Raw genomic sequence first — 20935 nt, 5'->3', positions numbered from 1 at the left:
CCAAAATGAAGTTTGGCTTCCATGGCTGCCAGCGTAATTGCCATGCGCATGCATCTGGCCCTTCAAAAAAGTGGGGACATTTCAAGTCCCATCCACCTTGCCTCCACTCACCCCAAACTGTTTCACTCCAGCTTTGCCCACAAAGGACCCTCATGTCAGGTGGGACAGCTAAATGAAACGTCTATGTTTGGAGACATTTCTCAACAAAACGTTGCAGGCTGACCTGTTGCCTGCCATGCTAGCATAGCCATTAATCCATCAGCAAACATAACAGGACATGGATCTGCATTAAATTTGCATATGCTAATATACAGATAACAATTCTTTCTAAGTTTATATCATTTTAATAGAAATAGAATCCATCTCACTGTAGTGGGGAACAGAGATTGTGACCACGTATGAACCTGTATGCCTCTAGGTGCTACCTGCTGATGAGCAACTTCAAAGCCTCCACTCTCTCTCTCCTTTATCTTACACTAGACCAGGGCAGGGAAGCCCTTCAGCTAGAGGACTTCAGCCTGTAAAGTAGGACACCTAACCATCCTACTTCATGCCCTGCTGATAAGCTTCTCAGAGAGGACTTTCCCTGGCCACTGTTGGAACTTAATGCTAGATGGACCCTCCTAAGACCAGAAATGGACTCCAAATTGGAGCTGGGGCCAGAGGCCCCAAATATTAACCCCCCTCCCCGCAGTTCTCTTCCCATCCAAAAACAGCCACATTTGCAGCAATGCCATGCTTTGAATTGCTTCTCTCCCTACCCTCTCTGCACCTAGCAAAGACAGGGGGAAACAAATTCAAGGTGCCTCATGAAAGAATGTTGCTCACATGACTTCTTCACACAATGCAATAATTAACTTATGGAATCACTGCCAGAAGGTGAGGTGATGGCCATTAGCTTAGATGGTTTTCTCCCTCTCTCTCTCTTTTTAAGGATTAGGCACATGCACAGAGAGTAGGTCTATCAACAGCTCTTACCTGTAATCACTAAGATGATGCTCAATACTCAAGAGACTGTAGAGAAGATGATAGAGACAAAGAACCAGACCTGGCATCAGCACCCAGAATGACCAGGGAAGTGCTGGGATCCTTGAGGGTTCACCATGACTGATACGGGCACCATTTTATTCATTATTATTAAATTTTTTAAAGTTTTTTTTTTTACTGTTTTCTTTATGTATTCAGCAAGACTCACAGCTGAATCAGCAGCTGATTGTCTGGTATTCTGTCCATTCAAATTGCAAAGGCAGGAGGAAGCTGGGCTCACCCCATTACTGGATGTGATGGGGCAGGATGTGAGTTCTATTTTTATATTGTGTCTGCCAGCAGAGGCTGGTGGCCACTGGGACTGGCAGGGCGGAAGGCAGGCAGACCTACAGGACGTGGAGTCAGACCCAATGACAGGCAGAGCCAACCCTGCTTTGGCTTCCATCCTCCTGCCTTCTGAGTTCCACAAGGACAACATGGAGACTAAAGAGAAGGGGAGGGGGGAGCTGCCAGCCAGTGCCACCCCCTGGACTGGTTGTAAGTTAGAAAGCAGGTAGGTAAGGACACCAGACTGTGTCCTGGGGGCCAGACTGAAGTTGAGGGGGCACTGCCCCATTCACCCTAATAGTCCATTGATATCTACCTTTACCACCAGAAATGTACACTTGTATGACAAATTTCAAATTTCTCTATATAAAGAAAGCTATTAGATCTTATTACAAAGCCAGAAACCTAGGTCTCGTTTAAAGGTGAAGCACTAAGCAAAGAGAGAGTAGGAGCCTGGAAGCTGACAATCAACAGTTAGCACATAGACAGCAGACTGAGAATTCACACAGGACATGTAGTCTTCCAAGCTATGGTGACGTGTGTCTTTATTTAAATGACAGCAGTTATTTCTACATTTGTGTGTGTGTTAGCATAGTCAAATTTTATACAAATAGTTGCATTCTTTTGTCCTTTTTTGGATGATATGCGCTCTTTTTTTACATTGTCCCCACATTGCATGCCACTTGTTCAGCTGCATAAACTCTAATCCACCAGCTTTTTTCCCTGACTAATTTTGTTGCCCCAATCCCATGGAAAATCCAAATTGCTGTTTGTTGCCCTTCAGCTTTAAAGAACGGATTTCTGCAGGAAAAAATCCAAAGGTGGGGGGGAAGAGTGATTGGACATGGAGCTTTAAAACATGAACCTGTGCCTGGAAAGCGTGGGGCAAAATTTAAGTGTGGATAAGCCCTAAGAGCTACTAGGACAAATGGCTTGGCTTTCACATAGGCATGCATAGTAGTGCAGTTGTGTAATTTTTGATTCCAGACTTCCACAGTGCTACAGAGGACCCCCATTTTAGATGGTAATGTGTATTACCTCACTTATTCAAAACATGGTAAGCCATCCATGCTTTGTTTGGGGAGCCTTCCTGCTCACTCTGCTGAAAGGCAGCCATGGACACCTGCCTCAAAGTCCTTCTCTGGTGACACCACTGGGCATAAGCCTTGGTCCTTTGCATTTTAGAAGCAGAGCACTATTTTACCCTTCAGTAGCCGGTCCATTTTGTTGGCATGTACCTGTGCCGCCAACAGCAGAAAGACAGAACGAAAGAGAACCTATTAAATTCTCAACCGAAACATCAACTGTTTCAACGACTGGGGAATTGGCAAATAGTTCATCTCTATGTATCTGCGCATTGGCATTTAAAACATTGCATGTCATAAATGGATCTATATATCTGAGGGACTGCATTGCAGATGGGGTGACATATGTTTCTCCCACAGAAGAATGCCTAGTGAATGTTTATTCCCCCCCCCCCGAACTTCAAATGATAAAAAAAGGTTCTGCTTTTAAACAGGCAGTGTAGATGTCTCTTGCATAGTCTGGATAAACTATTGCCTCATTCAGGCACACCAATGTTATTTTTTTCTCTCCTTGTACATTTTTCTAAAAATATTTGTTCTGAGGCTGGTATCTGAGTGTGCCAAGTTTTAACCCAAAATGGGGGGAGGGGGAGGGAAAGTATGTTCTTGTTTGCGCAAGAAATCCTTTATGTTTTGGAAGTTTACAATGGGGAGTGGCTACGTACTCTGAACTGTGCAACAGTACTGCCCTCCACTGCTAAATGGAACCTAGGCCTAAACACGTCAGTGGGTATAGGCAGTGTTTACAGCTAGCTGGGGCCTCTGAATTACACAATAGCCTGCCTACTCTTAGCACATTCTGTACCAGTTGTTGAAAGCATTGGGTGCAGCTGCTCCAGATGACAATTTAAGTGCTACAATAGATAGGTCTAAACAATTTCCAATTACCATTCTTGCAGGATCTTCACAACCTTAATAACGGTGCAGGAGCCCCATCTCTCTCTAACCCTTATTTACACCATTGTCAGTAAAACAGGGACAGGATGTACTAATGCAGAGGGGGATTAACGGAATGGGCTAAAATGACTTGCAGCCGCCTAAGCTTGCATTCTTTCTCCCATTAAGACTGTTTTGGAGGAGCAAGGAAGGCTCGCGGTATTGCATTTCTCAGATGAGTGGGATGCATTTATAGTGAGAGATGTTTTTAGCTGTGTGGCATAAGCTCTCAGGAAGAAACTTGAGTGACGAGTTTGTTCCTGCTTCCCCTATCCCAAATATTTACTGGTGACAATGTAAAGAGTACTTTATGTGCCGTTGCCTGAAGTGAATCAGTATGGGTAATCTGTGTCATCATAGGCCCGGTGCTTCCTATGAACAATTCTCATCTTGTGCTCCTGTAAATTGACTTAGCTTTCAGCATCACTTGGATTGAAAGAGAAGCAGCAGTTGTTACAAAACCACAGTTGATAACGTGTCCTTGTTTTTGTGTTACTGATCTGCTTATTCCTAAATGGTAACATTCAAGATATTAAAAGGATAACAAATAGAGGACATATGTTGAAAAAATGCAATTAAACTCTGTTATCCAAATGTTGCAGGGACTCCTTATCACAGCCTTGAATGTCTCCCGATAAATTCCGCAGCCTTTGTTCAGAACTGTACATGCTGTGTTCCAATTCCCAGCCACTCCTCCCACACACATTCACGCACGCACACAAAAACAAAGGAAATCCAGATTTTGCATTCAGAATTAATTATATACACCAGTGACACTGACATCTTTTGGGTTTCCACCTCATCCAGGCTCTTTGTTTTATCTAGCCATCACTGTGCAACCATCACACATTGTGATTCAAACAAATAACATCACCCTAATTATGCTTTTCTTGTGGGCAAATAACTATTTACCAGAACATGAACTACTGTCCAAGTTGCTAGTAAACTAGGATGTTCACTCCAGCAAGTGTAATTGTTCTGGGTGTTTTTCTCTGGATATTGTCCTTGCAATAGTGAGGCCCCTTTGAATGGAGCTCGTCATCACTGCCACTCATCCCATAAGACCTTTCTTTGCTTGACTGTGGCGTTTTGAATCCTCTGTTAGTTTCAAGAGACTTTCCGTTTGTTTTTTTCTCAATAGGCTATGTGTTTACCTGCTCCAACACTTAAGCACTGACTTGAAAGTATATATACCTTCCTAATTATATAACAATGTAAGGCAGTCATCATTCTGCAGTTCTCCTGGCTGCCATTAGGCTGCGACCTCCAGCATCATGAACGGCATGCAGGCAGGTGACCAAGCAAGGGGCAGGAGTAGCAGATGGGGCAGGGGAGCTGTTTAATGGAGGTGGGAGAGGCGCTTCACAGAGCACCTCCTCCTCTCCATTAAACACAGCTGAGGCGGGGTTTAATTGGGGTGGGGGAGGCATGTCACAGAAACTGCTCATACCATAGATATTCTGAAAAGGTGAGGGTATAAGAATATCCGGACTGAGGGAGGGGAAAGTGTGGGTAGGCAGCAAATTGGGAAATAACATCACATGGACAACAGAGAATTAATGGAGGTACAGGAAGCTTACTATTCACATTAAATGACTGTATGGATGAACCCTACATCTAACAGGGTCTAAGAGGGTCATCCTATAAAAATCCACTTGAAGCTGATCCTGTAAGGTCAATTGCCATTTTTAGTGCCATCAAAGACGTTCCAGGTGTGGTCAAGGCTTGCGAGGTTAGAGGTAAGTATCACTGCACTGAATGAGGAAATGAAGCACAAAGCCTTTCTGCTTTGCCAAGGTCACTTTGAGCCAGCAGCAGCCTGGGGCCCACTCTTCCCCATGCGAACTGCCCTCTAGCCAGTGCGAGTTCCGTCCCCAGCCCAGGCACTCGCACCAAATGGAAGGGAAATGTTCCTGGGTTATATAGCTCCTCACTGAATCTAAATCAATTGAGGGTTTGTACACTGGCGAGAAACGCAGGCAGGCAAGGTGCAAATTGGTTTCTGCTCCTTAAATGTTCCGAATGGATTTTTAAGACCAGGTTCATCCCTCTTGGAGATAGAAGCAGGGAGACAGACAGACATAACTGACAGCAGGATGTAACTGAGCCTGGAGCAGGGAAGTATAAATAAAGTCCAGCTTCTGAGTCCTGGATCAAAGCCACTTGTAACACAAAGTACAATCCGCCCGAGTGTAACAAACCGTACCAATCTCCTCCCAGGCTGTGACTTGGGGATTGTGAGTGGGGATCTGGGGGGAAAGGCTTCCTGCTGATGAGGCTACAGCATGCAGAGGGAGACAGTGCCTGGCACTGTACAGGGTGGTAATGGGAGCAATGAGACACAGCAATCTGGTTTACTGCTGAAAGCCCACAGGAAATTCTGGGTTCCTTTTCTCTAGGTGATATCCTTTTTCTTAAGGTGCCTTCTTAAATGAATCCTAAATGTTTGAAAAAGATCTTTGTCTTCCTTTGCCCCCCTCTCCAGGGGTTCCTTCTCTTGACTTCGAGGTCCAAGCCTTCTTATTTTTTTCCTGCTCAGAAGCTTATAACATGGGTCCCCTCCCACAGACATACCACAATCCTATCCCCTACATACAATCTCATGACTCAGGAAAGAAACTTTCTGTTTTAATTCTGAAATTACATTTTGTACATTTCTGAAATTACAACATGGCCCACACTGGAGCGTTTCTCCCATGCCCCAATCCAGGCTCTCTCCCTCTTCTGCTTTACTATTTTTGTTCATCATGACATTGAGCCTGAAGAAGAGTCCCACCAAGATACTGTAATAGCTTACTATTTTGTAACTTTTGGTTGGTCCTAGTTACTATATTGCTGCCGGACTATGGAAAGTCCTGTCTGTTTTGTGAAACGAGACTGAATGGTGTCCTTTTGCTTCTTTCAGTTCCCTTTGTTTCTGGTTGACTGATTTGTATTCATAGCCAGACATGGCAGCAGCAGGTAGTGTCTTCCTGCATGTGAATGCACTAGACATTTACTCACACATATATTGAGCACATAGATCCTTACAACAGCACAAGCTCCCGCTGTCCCTGGGATCCATGTCACTGATTATTATTATGCTCGCTTCCTCCCACCACCTGTCTCTCCCTCCTACCTATGCACAAGGAATTCTGGGACAAGTAGTTCTTGAGAAAGCACGCCACATTACGTAGAGAACCACACAGCTGTCTTTCAAGCTCCAAATCCTAGTTAAACTGTGCAAGCTCACTCTCTCCGTTCTAATGAAGGTCCTAAGCCAGCACTTCACTGTTCAAAGTATTGTTTGTTCCGGTGTGCTTCTGATTGGCTCCAAAAAAATGCAACAAAATCGGGAGATAAATAAGGAAATAAGTTTCCACCAATATTCCCCTCAAACATGATCTGCAGTTCCTTTATTGTAATGGGGTTGCATCCTGGGCTGGCCCTCCTTGATCTCCAGACCCTAGTAAAGTGCACCCTTCCCCACGCTTAGCATCCCAGTCATCTACTCCCTTCCTTAGCTTATTTTGCTGCTATGAACCTCACTCTCACACTCCCAATAGTCTAGTGGACATAGCCTACCTATATGTGTTGTAGATCCAGTGGTGGGACACCAAAACACAATTTGGAAGTGTATAATTTGGACTGTTTGACTTGGATGTGCCTGAGGCTTTCAGTAGCAAGATGCTCCTGGTATGATTTGCCTTTGTGATATATCCTCTTGTGTCAATGTCATTGCTTGCATACATGTTGGTGTAACATGATGCATCCTTCTGCAGTTTTCTTGGGACAGGACACACAAACACAAGAGATGACTCCTCTGTTCCTTCCACCAGCAACAGAATTTATTGTTTAGCCTCTCTTCCCATGAATATGAGGAATTCAATAGAACTCAGATGTCCTTTAGATATTCTCCGAGGCTCATGAGGCTCTTATCCATGAATTCCTCCTACGCAAATAGGAAAACATTTAAGTGACTCAGCCATGTGAAGGACCCAGTTGCACAAGAGGGTTTCCATGGAATTGTCAGACACACACACATGTGGGAAATACCTGTATGATTGCCTCCTGCACATGTGGTTGAGTTATTTTGCCATTCTCGCAGCCATGTAGGAGCTGTTTGTGAATAGGGGGTTTCCAATGTGGCTGGCAGAACATCCAAAGAGCACCTAAATATGTCTGTAATGTTCGCCGCAGGCAGTGATCCAATAGGGCCAAGCAATACAAGTGCTTTTCATTTCAAGGACTGTATGACCAGGCTCCCAGAATAGCTTATATGTTAGAATATCAGTATAGTGATACAAATGTGCTTGGATTACATATTTCTGTCATTGGCTAAATGAGTGCTTTGACCACTGTTTTAAACAATCATTCCCAAAGTGCACTGTTTGATCTTCTGTGGGCACATGGGAGATTGGGAAAGGTTGGAGGTCATTACAACTTCCTGGTCTTCTCATAGAACCGCAAACCATCCTGAGAGTGAAACGGACAGTTGGTGATAACAGAGAGAAACTCTGTGTTGGCAGAGTACACTTCAAGAAACATTGGTGGGTCTCTATCACCAACAAAAGTGAGGGATATGTGCGCTTTAAAAGGCCTGAAACTCTCAAGTGAAGCTTGGCCAGAAATGATTTGGGCATTTTTGATCCCCACTGAGTCCATATGAACTCTCTAAAAGACAAAGCGCATCTCGCAAGCATTACATACCCTGCTCAGAATACCCTGCTCAGATTTCTTATGAGGAAATCTCTACACAAGCTGTTGGGTTGAAACATTTGTGCAGACAATGTGCTTGGTGGATGTACCTCCCATATTGTCTGCATTGGTTCATCGCACCGGCTATGGCTCAAAGGGCATCTAAGTCTTTTCTTTGGTATAGTTTCACATGTTTTAAACTATGAAGCGAAGCAACATTGTGGCAAATAGTCAGAGATGGAAGGTATAAGAGGGCGAGGTTGCTTTTTTGCTGGGAACATGTGTGTGTGTGTGTGAGAGAGAGAGAGAGAGAGAGAGAGTGGGGGGGGGGGAGAGCGCTCCAGCCTAGGATGGATAGATGGGATGGTAGGGAGAAATAACTTTAATCAGGGCTCTTCAAAGGAGTACCAAGTAGCCCCATAAGTGTGTCCCAAGAGACCATTCTGTAGCCATGCACTTCAGCTGTGCTGCAGGGTCTTATGTCGTTCAACTTGTTTGCCTCCGTTGAGCCACAGGGCGATGATTTACATTCAGAAATAACATAGAGACATGGAGATGACCTGAGTTAATCTCTTGCAAAACTGGTGGTTTGTTCCCCTCAGCCACCCCTGCCGTTACCCCCCCCCCATCCATATGTGAGGGCTTCCTTCTGGCATAAAAGCCCCAAACGGTCCCTCCTTTCTCTGTAAAGCTGAGGAAGGGGGTGGGGTGGGGAGGATTGCCGAGCTGCAAACCAGCCCTCAGTGCAAGCTGAGAACACAAACAAGAGTGAGAAGCTGATGTGAGCTGGGCTACGTGCCAGCGAGGCAGAGCTGGAACACAATGTACAGAGCGCGAGGCAGCAAAGGGAACAGCCTGACTCAGCAGCCGGGGAAGTGGGTGTGCTGTGTCGCGCTAGATAAACCACTCCTGCGGGCTTGTGGTCAGCAGCATCAGTCCTCCTGACACACAGCACCAGGCTTCTGAGACGGCAAGGCATAAAGAGAGACATTCATGAGTCCAGCTGTCTGTCCGTCTTTGCTGTCTAGCCCTAAGAGAACACATCCATACTGCTAGCAGTTCTGTACCTTATATATTCCTCCAGCTCTGGTTTCCGCCTAGAGACCACAGAGGGTTCAAAGCTCCTCAGTTTACCCATCTCTAAAATGGGGATCGTACCTGTTCAAAAGCACGGGCTGCTTAGGCAAGGCTGATTTAAAATCATGAATGGTGCAAAGATTACACACTGAATACTCAGCAGAAGTATCAAATGTCCCCGTTTCCACTTCTTGGGCACTCAGCAATTACAGAGAACAGTTCATTAAAGTTCACTATTCATGATGTGTAGTGATGAGTAATCATTCACTGTTACAGTTAGGGTTGGGCTGAATTCTCTCAATCTACACCCCTGAAGGCAATTTTGCTTTCCTAACCCTGCTTTTGAGATCAAATTCTTCCCTTGTCTAGAACCTCTTTTGGCATTCTAGAACATGCAAAGGCCTGGCAAGGCATAAACACAGAGAACATTAAAAGGTGGTGTTGCCCTAGGGCAGTGGTTTTACACACACACACACACACACACACACACACACACACACACACACACTGGACCACTCTAATGTTTCTGGGTATGGGTGTGTTAGGAAGCCAATATATTCTGTTCTGCAAATCAGAGCACTTCCCGCTTCCCTTCCACTGTGGGCATCATCACCAAGCCCTTGGTATATTATGAAAACCATGGGCCCTAGGCCAGGCCTCTGAAAAGAGGCCCTTTAGCTGGTATTTTTTGAAGGATGAGTTAGTAGGCAGCACCATATTATGAAAATCATAGGCCCCAGGCCACAAGGCCTTATTAGCTTCTTCAATAATCTGACCATATTATTAAGGAACTCACATTTCAGTCTAGTTGAAGCCTTTGGAACAAGGCGTTGGCCACTCTCAACCCATCACAGCTTACTTTCAGCTTTCACAGCTGCTTCATTACAACTCGTCAGGTGAGTCCTGGGGTTTCGGTGCTTGTTCATATACTTGGTAAATATCCCCTGCTGCACACTGCATACCCTGCAACATTCCTCAGATGAAAACGTTTCTCACAAGGACAAGCGCCAGCTGGTCTTCCTCCCTGAGCTCAGCAATGGTGGCGCTGGTGGGGCAAATAGGGCCATTCCTGGATCAAATCAGAAGCCAGGATGGCTTTAGTAATTCTGGGACTTCCCCTGGAAAATAGGGACACCTGGAGGGTATGACATGACACTGCTGTGGTCCTAGTGAGGCTCGATCACCTGAATCTTTCCTGCACACCTTCATGACTTATGTGGCCCACACACCCAGCCCTACACAGCAACCCCAGCCATTTCTCTCTCTCTCTCTCTCTCTCTCTCTCTCTCTCTCTCATGTTAAGGATTTCAGGGCCCTTGGAGGAGACGCTCTTCAGCATGCAAAGCTTATCAGTGTCCTTGGCATACCTCCTGGAAGACAAACTAAGCACATGAGAACAATGGCATTGAAATGGGCAGCACAGCCTGGGATCTTGAGCATTTCACAGGCTATGGAAACAAATGCAAGGGCAATTTGTATGTGAGAAATGTTGACAAAAAGTGCTCTGGATTTCCTTCAGCACCCTAGTGGGCATCCTTCTATGCCTGCTGCTAGATTAGATTGAAATTTGGAATGTGGTGGTGGTGGTAGTAGTAGTAGTAGTGAGGGAGTCTTACAGGTTTGGAGTGCTGAAAAACAACAACCGAATCTCAGTGACGTAGAAATCCCCATTTCACAACAAAATGGAAAAGGTGAAAATGTTGAACAGAACAGAGCAGATCTGGGGCCAAGGTGCCTTTTCATTCTGTTAGAACAGCTTGGCACAAAAAGGGCCAATTATTGCTTCTGACTTCCTCCTCTATCCCTTTAATCATCTGTCTTCTGCGGCAGGGGTGGGGTTAACCCTTTTAAGCCTGAGGGCCTCAATCTCAGCCTTTCAGGAATGGCATGCCAACAGTAGGTGTGCCCAAAGGTCTGCATGGCAATACCCGCCGAAGGCATATGCATGTGCACACCACACAGACACAGACTGCGTCCACACCAGAGCACGCAGAACCCTACAGAAAGGCTGCATTTTTGAGACAGTGCTGTAAAGAAGTTCACTTTGGTTTGTGGTTAGAAACCCCTTAACGCATGCCATATGATATCAAACCATTTACCAGAAGTGTTCACATATTACAAAAGCCCTTGGTTTCTCATTGGTGCATAACTTTATCCATTAACAACTCTTAAGTGTTGGCCTCTTAAGGAGCATATAGCATGAATTTCCCCCACAAACTGTTACGCAAATGCAATGTACGCCCACTGCAAAAACCAAAACAACCCCCCCCCGCACCTCTTTTAATAACCATTCTGATGCCAATCTGGACCCCTTCCTAATCTGTGGCTAAAGATCATGGATCTGTAATCTGAGAGTACACCTTGATTTCATTCTGTCACTGCAGTCCCAAGTAGCTTCTGTGGCTAGAAGTGCTTTTGCCTATCTTAGGCTGGTTTGCCATCTATGGCCATTCCAGGACTGGTTTAGTCCAGTGATCTCCCACTGGGTCTACTGCATACACTCTATGTGGGGCTGCCCTTGAAGACAGCCCAGGAACTTCAGCTAGTGCAGAATGTGGTTGCTAGGTTGGTGAATGGGGCAGATCCTGCATCACTGGTCCTGAAAGTGCTGCACTGGGTGCCATAGAGCTACTGGGTCCAATTCAAAGTTTCACACCCGGTGGAAATTGCAGGGATGTGGCTTCCAATAAGGATCAGAACCACAGCAGTTTTTCTATTTTCTGATTTTTTGAAAAACGTATACTCACTGCTGTATCATAAAAATATATCAAAGAGGTTTACAACAACAACAAGAAAATGTTACTCCTTATTCTGGGGTCCCAATCTGGATCAAGTTCCTCACTTCCCTGCAAGACTGTTGATTTGTGTAACAACAACTGCAACCTTGCACATAAGGGCACAGTACATAGCACATAGCTAACGTAATGTGCAGCTTGCTTGGTCTGTCTTCTGGAAAGAGGCGAGGGGTTTATTGGTGCAGTTTAGTGTGTAGTCCAGTGAGGAGTTCCAAACACACGCTGCCCCATGTGAAAGTGCAAGCCACATGTTTGGAAGAAGGGGAGAGGATGAAGGGTAAACTGAAGGCACAAAGGGAAGCGGCAAAGAGAAAGGTGTTGTGGGAGGATGAGAGGTCTCTGAGAGAGGCAGGCAGCTCACCAGGCAAGCTTAAATAAAGAAACTACAAAGACTTGGAAGGAAGGGAGGGAAGAGGAATGATGGTTGCAAAATGGGAAGAGATAAGATTAGGCTAGATCAGGGGTGGGGAATACTTTTTAGCCTGAGGGCCGTCCCCCCTCTGGGGTAACCTTCCAGAGGTCACCTGCCAGTGGTAGGTGGGGGTCAGAGGTAGACATGGGTGGAGACATGGATGTGGCTTTTACCTTTATACTGTAGGCCAAATTCCTGCCAAACAAGTCAAAGGATTTTAAACACATGCCATGCCTCTTCATCCTCCATCCTAGGTAAGCTAGAGGCAGCCACATGGACACAGCTTTTCCTGGTACTGAGATGCACTGGTGAGATATGCTTTGCCAGCTGGATTTCTGCCTGTCATGTGGTGACAATAATCCTGCTATTAAGGGTGTGGGGGGGGGGTCATGGTGGCCCCAAAATGTCAGGGATCTTGGACCACATAGAGAAAATACAACAGAAGAGTTTATGGTCACCTCCAGGGTGCCAGTATTTTGAGGGGGGTTCAGTTGCATATTGGAAATTTAGAGGCCCCACTATATGGAGGGTATTTCATGGGAAGGATTCAAGCACATACTGGAAAGTTAAGTTTGCACAAATAAAGCTCTGTTGCCCTAGTGTAGCAAATCCACTTAAAGAATCGGACTTCTGTGCATTGAAAGTATAGGGTGCATGAATGACTAATGGAAAGATGTATAAACATCCCATAAGGAAATCAGTAAGAATGCTTGATAAAATCCAGCAAATCAGGATGAATGTTGCAAAAATAGGCAGTCTGCAGGAGCTGTTAGTTTTATTTTATTTTTTTTTTAAAGTGGATTAAAGCACTCTGGTCCAGCTAACCCACTTTTCTTTTTAAATACTTTTTGCAGTTAGAAAAGTGGCAAGCAAATGTTCTAAGAAGTGTGGGATTAATAAGTGATTTACAGGAAGCTCTGTAACCACTGTGCAAGTAAATCACTGTGAAATCAGGATGAATGCTGATTGTCATCTAACCTCCCTGCAAATGAATCAGAATAATAAAGACCTGGAATTGACTAACCGTAAACTTTGTGCAAGCAAATCTGGATGAATGCTCAATAAACAGGTCACCGGGAGGCGCCCTGCATAGACGAGTGTGATTCTGTACAAGCACACACACTGTTGCATGCAGTCTGCAGACATACTGTCTTTGTGATAAGTAGTAGGCACTGCAAGCGGATTTCTTTAGAGGACTTATACCCACATGTCATTATTTTTCTTAGTGTGAGTCATTCAAGAGGTCTGGGGAAGAACAAGGAGCTGAATGTCCTGAACTGATTGCTCCCCGTCTCTTGCTTCTTGCTCAAAAACAATGCTACTGGCAATACCTTTTTCCTGTTATCCATAAATAGCAAAGTGCTTTGCTGAGAAGGCACTGTAATTAAACCCATTGTACAGCTAGGGAAGTGGTACAGGGGGAGGGCTCTCCCAAGTCACTCTCAGAAAAGGAGCCAAGGCAGTCCTACCTTTCTAACCAGCCAGACTCTGGCATAATCCATGTCTGCACCATGCCATCACTAGACCATGTCTGCCACAGATCCGCGGTGCCCCAAAAATACTGAAACTAGGCAGATTACTCCATGTCACCACTAGACAACAATGTCCACCACAGGACCGCAATGTCCCCCCCCCCCTCCCCGAAGCATGAAAACAAGTCCAACTGGTTTGGATATTGGGCATGTGGCTTCACTTTCATGCAGTGTGGAGCTGGGAACGCTCACCAAAGATTTCTGCAAAAGCTGATTCATCTGAAGGCTGCTCGACCCCACTTTACAGGGTAATTCATTCCACACACATACCCGACATGCTTTCTTTCCTCCCCGCCAAGGCTAGCTGTGGTGCTTCATGTTCTCTCCCATGGCCCCGGCTAGCACTCTCTGTCCACAGGAATGTGCCAGGGATGGGGAATGATCCTCCCCTGCAGAGCTGTGGGAATGGCTGGCAGCCTCATCATTTCAGTAAAAAAATTCAAGGTGGGGGGAAATGGTTGCCTATAAGCAGCTCAGGCTTCGCAGCCCTTTGCAAGGCTGTGGCACACAAGAGCCATGATCCTTGCACAAGTCGGGCATGGCACTCTTGGGGAGGAATAGAAAGTTTGTTCCTGTCTTTGTCAATGGCAAAGTTCTCACTGACTTTGTCAAGGAGGACCAGGCTCCTGCAAGGAACGCCTTGCTTGGCCTTTGTTTGTTGCTAGCTTATTCTAGGTCACGTTAACCTCCTATTCTACACACCCTCCAATTAGTCCTAATATTGTTGGCTGGCTCTAATAGCGGTTTAGCTTCCAGGCTGCTGGGAAGGTTGAGAAATGTATGCAGCAGGTATAAACAAGTGAGTGCTCTCCCATCTCTTCCTCTCTCTGCAGCTGGTGCTATACCAATAGAATGAGCACCACTTGCCTCCTTCCAAAGCATTTCCACTGATGAAATGGTCCACCAAACCTCAGATCTACATGGCCTAGGCTCTTTCGCAAACCAGGATATTTATAAATATCCCCAATATTGCAACATTGAATGCCACTATTTATTTGTATTGCCCTTCCTTGAAGGAATGAATTTTGGAAACAACGGTGCCCTGGAAAGAGATGGTGCTTAGTATCCATGCTGACCCCTTCCACACTCTGAGCATAAACATTGTTGGAGGCAGTATGGGTGGGAATCAGCTAGCAAGTCCTGCTTGCAGAAGCCAGTGCATGGGCTCCTACTAGTGCAATGGGTTTTGCTCTCCCTTACCTCCCCACTGCAAGCTGGCATGGGAGAATCACCAGAACAGTGCACGTGGGAGGAGCTGAAGCGTTTGCTTTGACAGAACAATTGCCATGGTTGCTACATTGAATTTCTCCCTATGCCTCAGATTCCCAGTGGTTGGAAATCACAGGTGGGGGAGGGTATTGTTGTGCCACTCCGGTTCAACTTGCAGGCTTCCCATGGCCATCTGGTTGGCCGCTGTGAGAACAGGATGCTAGACTAGATGCTAGACTGTGGAATGCTCTCCCCAGGGAAGTTCGCCTGGCGCCTTCATTATACACCTTTAGGCACCAGGCAAAAACATTCCTTTTAAATCAGGCCTTTGGTTGACCTGAGCAACATCACATACCCTTTTAAAATGCGGCTTTTTTTGGGGGGGGTGTATTATTGGGTTATTACTCTTATTTTTATTTTATATACTGCAATCTTTTTAAGAGAACTATCCTGAGAGCTCCAAGTATAGGGTGGTATATAAATTCTAATTCTAATAATAATAATACTAGATGGCCTGACTCAACAGGGTTCTGACTTTGTTGCTGTTGTGTGCCTCCTTTCTCTGTCCTGATATGCTATACAGATTCAGCCAGATGGAGGTCACGTGAGTGGCACAGACCTACCACACCATCCGCTGCTGCCTAAACAGTTTGAGGATGTGCCTGCCAGTGCCTGGAGATTGGCAATGGAAGCGATGCTCACTGGCATGCCTTTATGATCAGTTAGATAGGAAGGTTCAAGGGACAGGGCCTTCTCAGTAGTGACCCCTTGTCTATGCAGTCCATCTCAGGGGATGTGCAGTTGGCCTCTTCAGTCTTGGTATTTCAATCTTGGCGTTCAAAAAGCTTATTCTAGGTCACGTTAACCTCCTATTCTACACACCCTCCAATTACTCCTAATATTTTTGGCTGGCTCTAATAGTGGTTTAGCTTCCAGGCTGCTGCGAAGGTTGAGAAATGTATGCAGCAGGTATAAACAAGTGAGTGCTCTCCCATCTCTTCCTCTCTCTGCAGCTGGTGCTATACCAATAGACTGAGCACCACTTGCCTCCTTCCAAAGCATTTCCACTGATGAAATGGTCCACCAAACCTCAGATCTACATGGCCTAGGCTCTTTCGCAAACCAGGATATTTATAAATATCCCCAATATTGCAACATTGAATGCCACTATTTATTTGTATTACCCTTCCTTGAAGGAATGAATTTTGGAATCAACGGTGCCCTGGAAAGAGATGGTGCTTAGTATCCATGCTGACCCCTTCCACACTCTGAGCATAAACATTGTTGGAGGCAGTATGGGTGGGAATCAGCTAGCAAGTCCTGCTTGCAGAAGCCAGTGCATGGGCTCCTCCTAGTGCAATGGGTTTTGCTCTCTCTTACCTCCCCACTGGAGGTCACGTGAGTGGCACAGACCTACCACACCACCCACTGCTGCCTAAACAGTTTGAGGATGTGCCTGCCAGTGCCTGGAGATTGGCAATGGAGGCGATGCTCACTGGCATGCCTTTATGATCAGTTAGATATGAAGGTTCAAGGGACAGGGCCTTCTCAGTAGTGACCCCTTGTCTATGCAGTCCATCTCAGGGGATGTGCAGTTGGCCTCTTCAGTCTTGGTATTTCAATCTTGGTGTTCAAAAAGAATACAAATGCCTCTCAGTTCCAAGTGACTTGGGATTCTCAAATGTTGTAATTTTTGAAATGCTATAGTGTTTCCATTTTGTGCTTTATGTTGTTGTTTATAGTTATTCATATTGTTGAACATTGCCTTGAGAAGACTTTGTCTGGAGAGGCGGGCCAAATGTGCTTAAAAACAAATAAGTAAATATAGATTGAATGTGAATGTCATCAAAAATCAATAGGGCTTACTTAAGAGACCATGTATTAAGAATGGGAGAATTTCTGGTTCAGAAATCTAACATGTGAAACAAAGGTCACCCCAATTCCACTAAGAAGATGCACATTGTTCCCTTTATGCTCCCTTCAAACATTTCCTCACCCTTTGTTTTCCAGTTTGGTGTGCTCCCATTTTGTAACTGGTCTAATTTCTTGAATTATTGAAGCCTATCACACAATGAGGGGCAATGACAGGGTAGAGGCTCAGGCAGGCCCATTCCCAAGTAAGGGTGGGGGTGGAAATTCAATTCAGTTTGCATTTAAGGCCGAACCTACCTACCAATTCACATTTTCCGAAACAATATACGAACCGAAATACATCCAGCCTTCTCTGAATTTTGCAGTGCTATTCTCCAGTCAAATAAACACCTATCGTATAGTGCATATGAAGATGCATCTCTTGTGAAAACAACATTTTAAACAATGCTTTATCCTAGGAGATATTGCTTTGGAAGACAGTGTATATTAGGCAAAATTGCGCAGGAAAAATGTGTAGAGCAGGAGAGATTCGCTGATGAATTTTCACAAGGACTAATAATAAAGAAAAAAACCTCAGCAAGCTCAAACTGATGTGGAAATGTAGAACCTAAGGCTGGAAAAATGTGAAGGTGAGGGGGAAATGAAATTTACAGATTCACCCATCCCTGTTCTCAGGTAACTAAAAATGCCAGCGTGTTTCCCCTATAGCGAAGCCGGCTCTTGCCAGATGGTTCCGCTTATCCCTGTGTGCTATCGGTGAATCCACGTCATCTTCTTCCCAACCTTGTTACCCAGGAACAGCCAACCTGTGGAGAAAAACCAGGGTCAGGAGGAGGGGCCAGAGGAGAAGAGACAACACGATCCGCAGGGGCCAGGCGACGGGAGGGGTTGTCTCATTCCACTGAATGTCAGGGGAGGAAAGGAGAGGGAGGAGGAGGAGGAGGAGGAAGGGGAGAGAGAGAAAAAAAGAAAAGCAACACTGTCTCTCTCTCTAAGCCACCTAGTAAACCGGCAAGCTGGTTACCGGCCAGGTCTTCAGGAAACCCCCTCATAAAAAGTAGGCAGAGCTGCTAGTTTATGGTGATGAGAGGCCGGGGAGTTTGCCTTTTACTTCTGGGATGAGCAATGCAGAGGCTCTGGGAGGGAGTCGCGGGGGGGGGGGGAGGAAAGAGAGAAGTGGAGCAACAGCCACTCTGGTATTGTCTTCACACAGAGCTGTGCCGAAGTGGCAGAGGAGGGGTTAAAAAGGTGAAGGCCACAGGCCTGAGAGTGAGGAACAGAAAGAGGGAGGGGTGCGCGGAGTGAGTGTGCCTGAGTGTGTGCTTGCGGGAGAGAGAGAGAGAGAACAGAACATCCTGTACCTTCGAGCATTAAAAACGGCCCTGTGAGGGCGGTGGGGGTGGGCGCAGGAAGACAGGAGCTGTCTTTAGGGAATAGCTGCACAGAAGAAGTGGGAGGCCTCCGTCTGTGTGTGTTGAGAGGGAGGCTGCTGGGCCGGGCCAGTTGGGAATAGCAGAGAGAGCGAGCAATGACCTCCGCAAGGTCAGCCCCCTCGCCTGCCTCCGTCCAGGCCTCGGCCTGCAGCTAGAGACACCGGAGGCCATTCCAGAAATGGAAACTTGGTCCTGGTGTGAGGGAAGGGCCACCAGTTGGTGGCAGAGCAGCTGCATGCAGAAAGCCCCGTGGCCAGTCGCTGGCATCTCTGTAGGGTGGGGCATGTGCCCTGTCTGAAATGCCAGAGAGCCACTGCCAGTCAGTGTTGACCAGGCGCATGGAGCCTTTTTTGGACAGGTACAGACACACTCTTTCTCTCCCTGTCACGTACACACATATTCCTCATTCGTTTCATTTATTATATTTCTGTGCAGCTTTTCACTCTCATGAACCACATAGCAGCATCCATACAACAAATAGCAAGAAGAAGAAGAGTTTGGATCTGATATCCTGCTTTATCACTACCCGAAGGAGTCTCAAAGCGGCTAACATTCTCCTTTCCCTTCCTCCCCCACAACAAACACTCTGTGAGGTGAGTGGGGCTGAGAGACTTCAGAGAAGTGTGACTAGCCCAAGGTCACCCAGCAGCTGCATGTGGAGGAGCGGGGAATTGAACCTGGTTCACCAGATTACGAGTCTATTGCTCTTAACCACCACACCACACTGGCTCTTGTAATAGGACACCACAATCACAACATAAATCATATAAAGTAACTAACAAATCACTAGGAAAGCAATTGCAAAATCATCAGTAAAACAACCAGCTCCTGTAAAACACTATTAACAAAACAACTGTAAAAAAATAGGCTAGACCAGTGTTTCCCAACCTTTTTTGGGCAAAGGCACACTTGTTTCATGAAAAAAATCTCGAGGCACACCACCATGCCAGATGGGGAAAGGTCACTTTTTACTTATGTAAAAAAAATTTAAAAAATAGTAACAGCATAGAAGGTAATGGTTAGGCTAGCATCCCTCTTCCAAATATGCTAGGTTTTTATTTGCAGGGACTGTTCTACATGGGAAAGCATTCAGCACTGTCATTCTCCCATCTGCCATCTGAATTGGTACTATTCTGGGTCAACTTACTCTGCTGCATGTGTAGATGAAAATGGCACCAAGTGTGGGGGAGGGGGCAGAACAGGTTTCAGATACAGGATATTAAGCATACACGTACTTCAGATTGAACTGGTTGCTTGCTTTGCAAGTTTTCATTTCCCAAATGACTGTTTCAGCAGCAGCTGGTGAGACAGGAGACGAGAAATTTAAACAGAGTGGGTTCTAGGCAGTGCCCCCCCTTCACCTGGAAAAGGCAGGAAGAACTCTTTTGGGCTGCCTCCAAATTCTAATTTTCTTGAGTGCCACCTATAGGAGAACCATGAGTGGGTTAGGATGGCGGGCCAGACCTCGCCACCCTTTGGTGCCAGCCGTGATCTGGACAACTCAAGCCGTTGCCTCTGACTGAACCCGTTATGATTCTGCTCACAACCCCCCATCCCTTGGCGGGCCAGCGGGGTGGGGGGTGGGAAGGGGAGATAATATAGTGAAAGGGAAGCAATAGGGGCTGGAAACTGTGGTAGCAGCATTTCCGGCTGAAGCGCGAGATAGAAAATGTTATCAATTGTTTCTTCTTGTACAACTGCAGCCAGATCCTACCCGTATTTACTCTGGAGTAAGCCCTAGTTTGTTCACGGGGTTTTGCTCCCGCGTAAGTGTGCACGAGGGATGGCAGCCTTAAATATCGGGGAGACGCAGGAGTCGCCTGCGCTGCTGTAATTCCCCCTCCTTTTGGGGAGGGAGGCGCTGGGCTACTGTGTTTACTTGGAAGTCCCATGGAAGTTAATGCATTATTAGGCTACTACTGGCTTAAGCCGGTGCCCACCTTCATCCCTAGGCGAGAGGCACAGAGTTCTGTTCCGCCCGGGCGCTGCCTCTTTAAACGAGCGCGTGGTTGAAGAAGGCGCTTGCCCAGCTCCCCTCTGCGCCTCAGAGGGCGGGTTTGAGCACGCGCAATGCGCCGCCCTCCCGCCCTGCGCCGTCGCCGTCTTGCGCTCCTCCCTTTTGCGCGCGCTGCCCCGCCGCCGCCCCATTGGCCGGGTCCTGTCAGCTGATCCTGTGTTATTTCCTGTGTGTGTGTGTGAGGGGAGAATGGAGAGAGAAACCTCGGCACCACCACTGCGGAGCCGCCCCCGGCTCGATGCGGATCCTCGCCGCCGCCGCCCCGCCTCTCGCCGCCCGACTCGCCCGCCTCCCTCCCACGGCACACCAGGCAACGTCTCGCGGCACACTAGTGTGCCGCGGAACACCGGTTGGGAAACACTGGGCTAGACAACCACAAGAAAAGTCATATTATGAAACTTGCAAAGCATTACGGCACTAAACAACACTAACAACCCAAAACAAGCTAAGCACTGTTGAATTCACTCTCTCTCTCTCCCCACCCCCATGACTCACAGCTCCTCCCTCCCTATCTTCCGTCTAGGCAAGTGAGAAGTGGCTGGCCAAGGGCATAGTCCAGCCTGGCAAAAACACTCA

The sequence above is a fragment of the Podarcis bocagei genome (genome assembly GCF_964188305.1).
Source record: "Podarcis bocagei genome assembly, chromosome: 5".
Classification (NCBI taxonomy): Eukaryota; Metazoa; Chordata; class Lepidosauria; order Squamata; family Lacertidae; genus Podarcis; species Podarcis bocagei.
The sequence above is the reverse complement of the archived record's forward strand: the minus strand, read 5'-3'. Positions refer to the sequence as shown.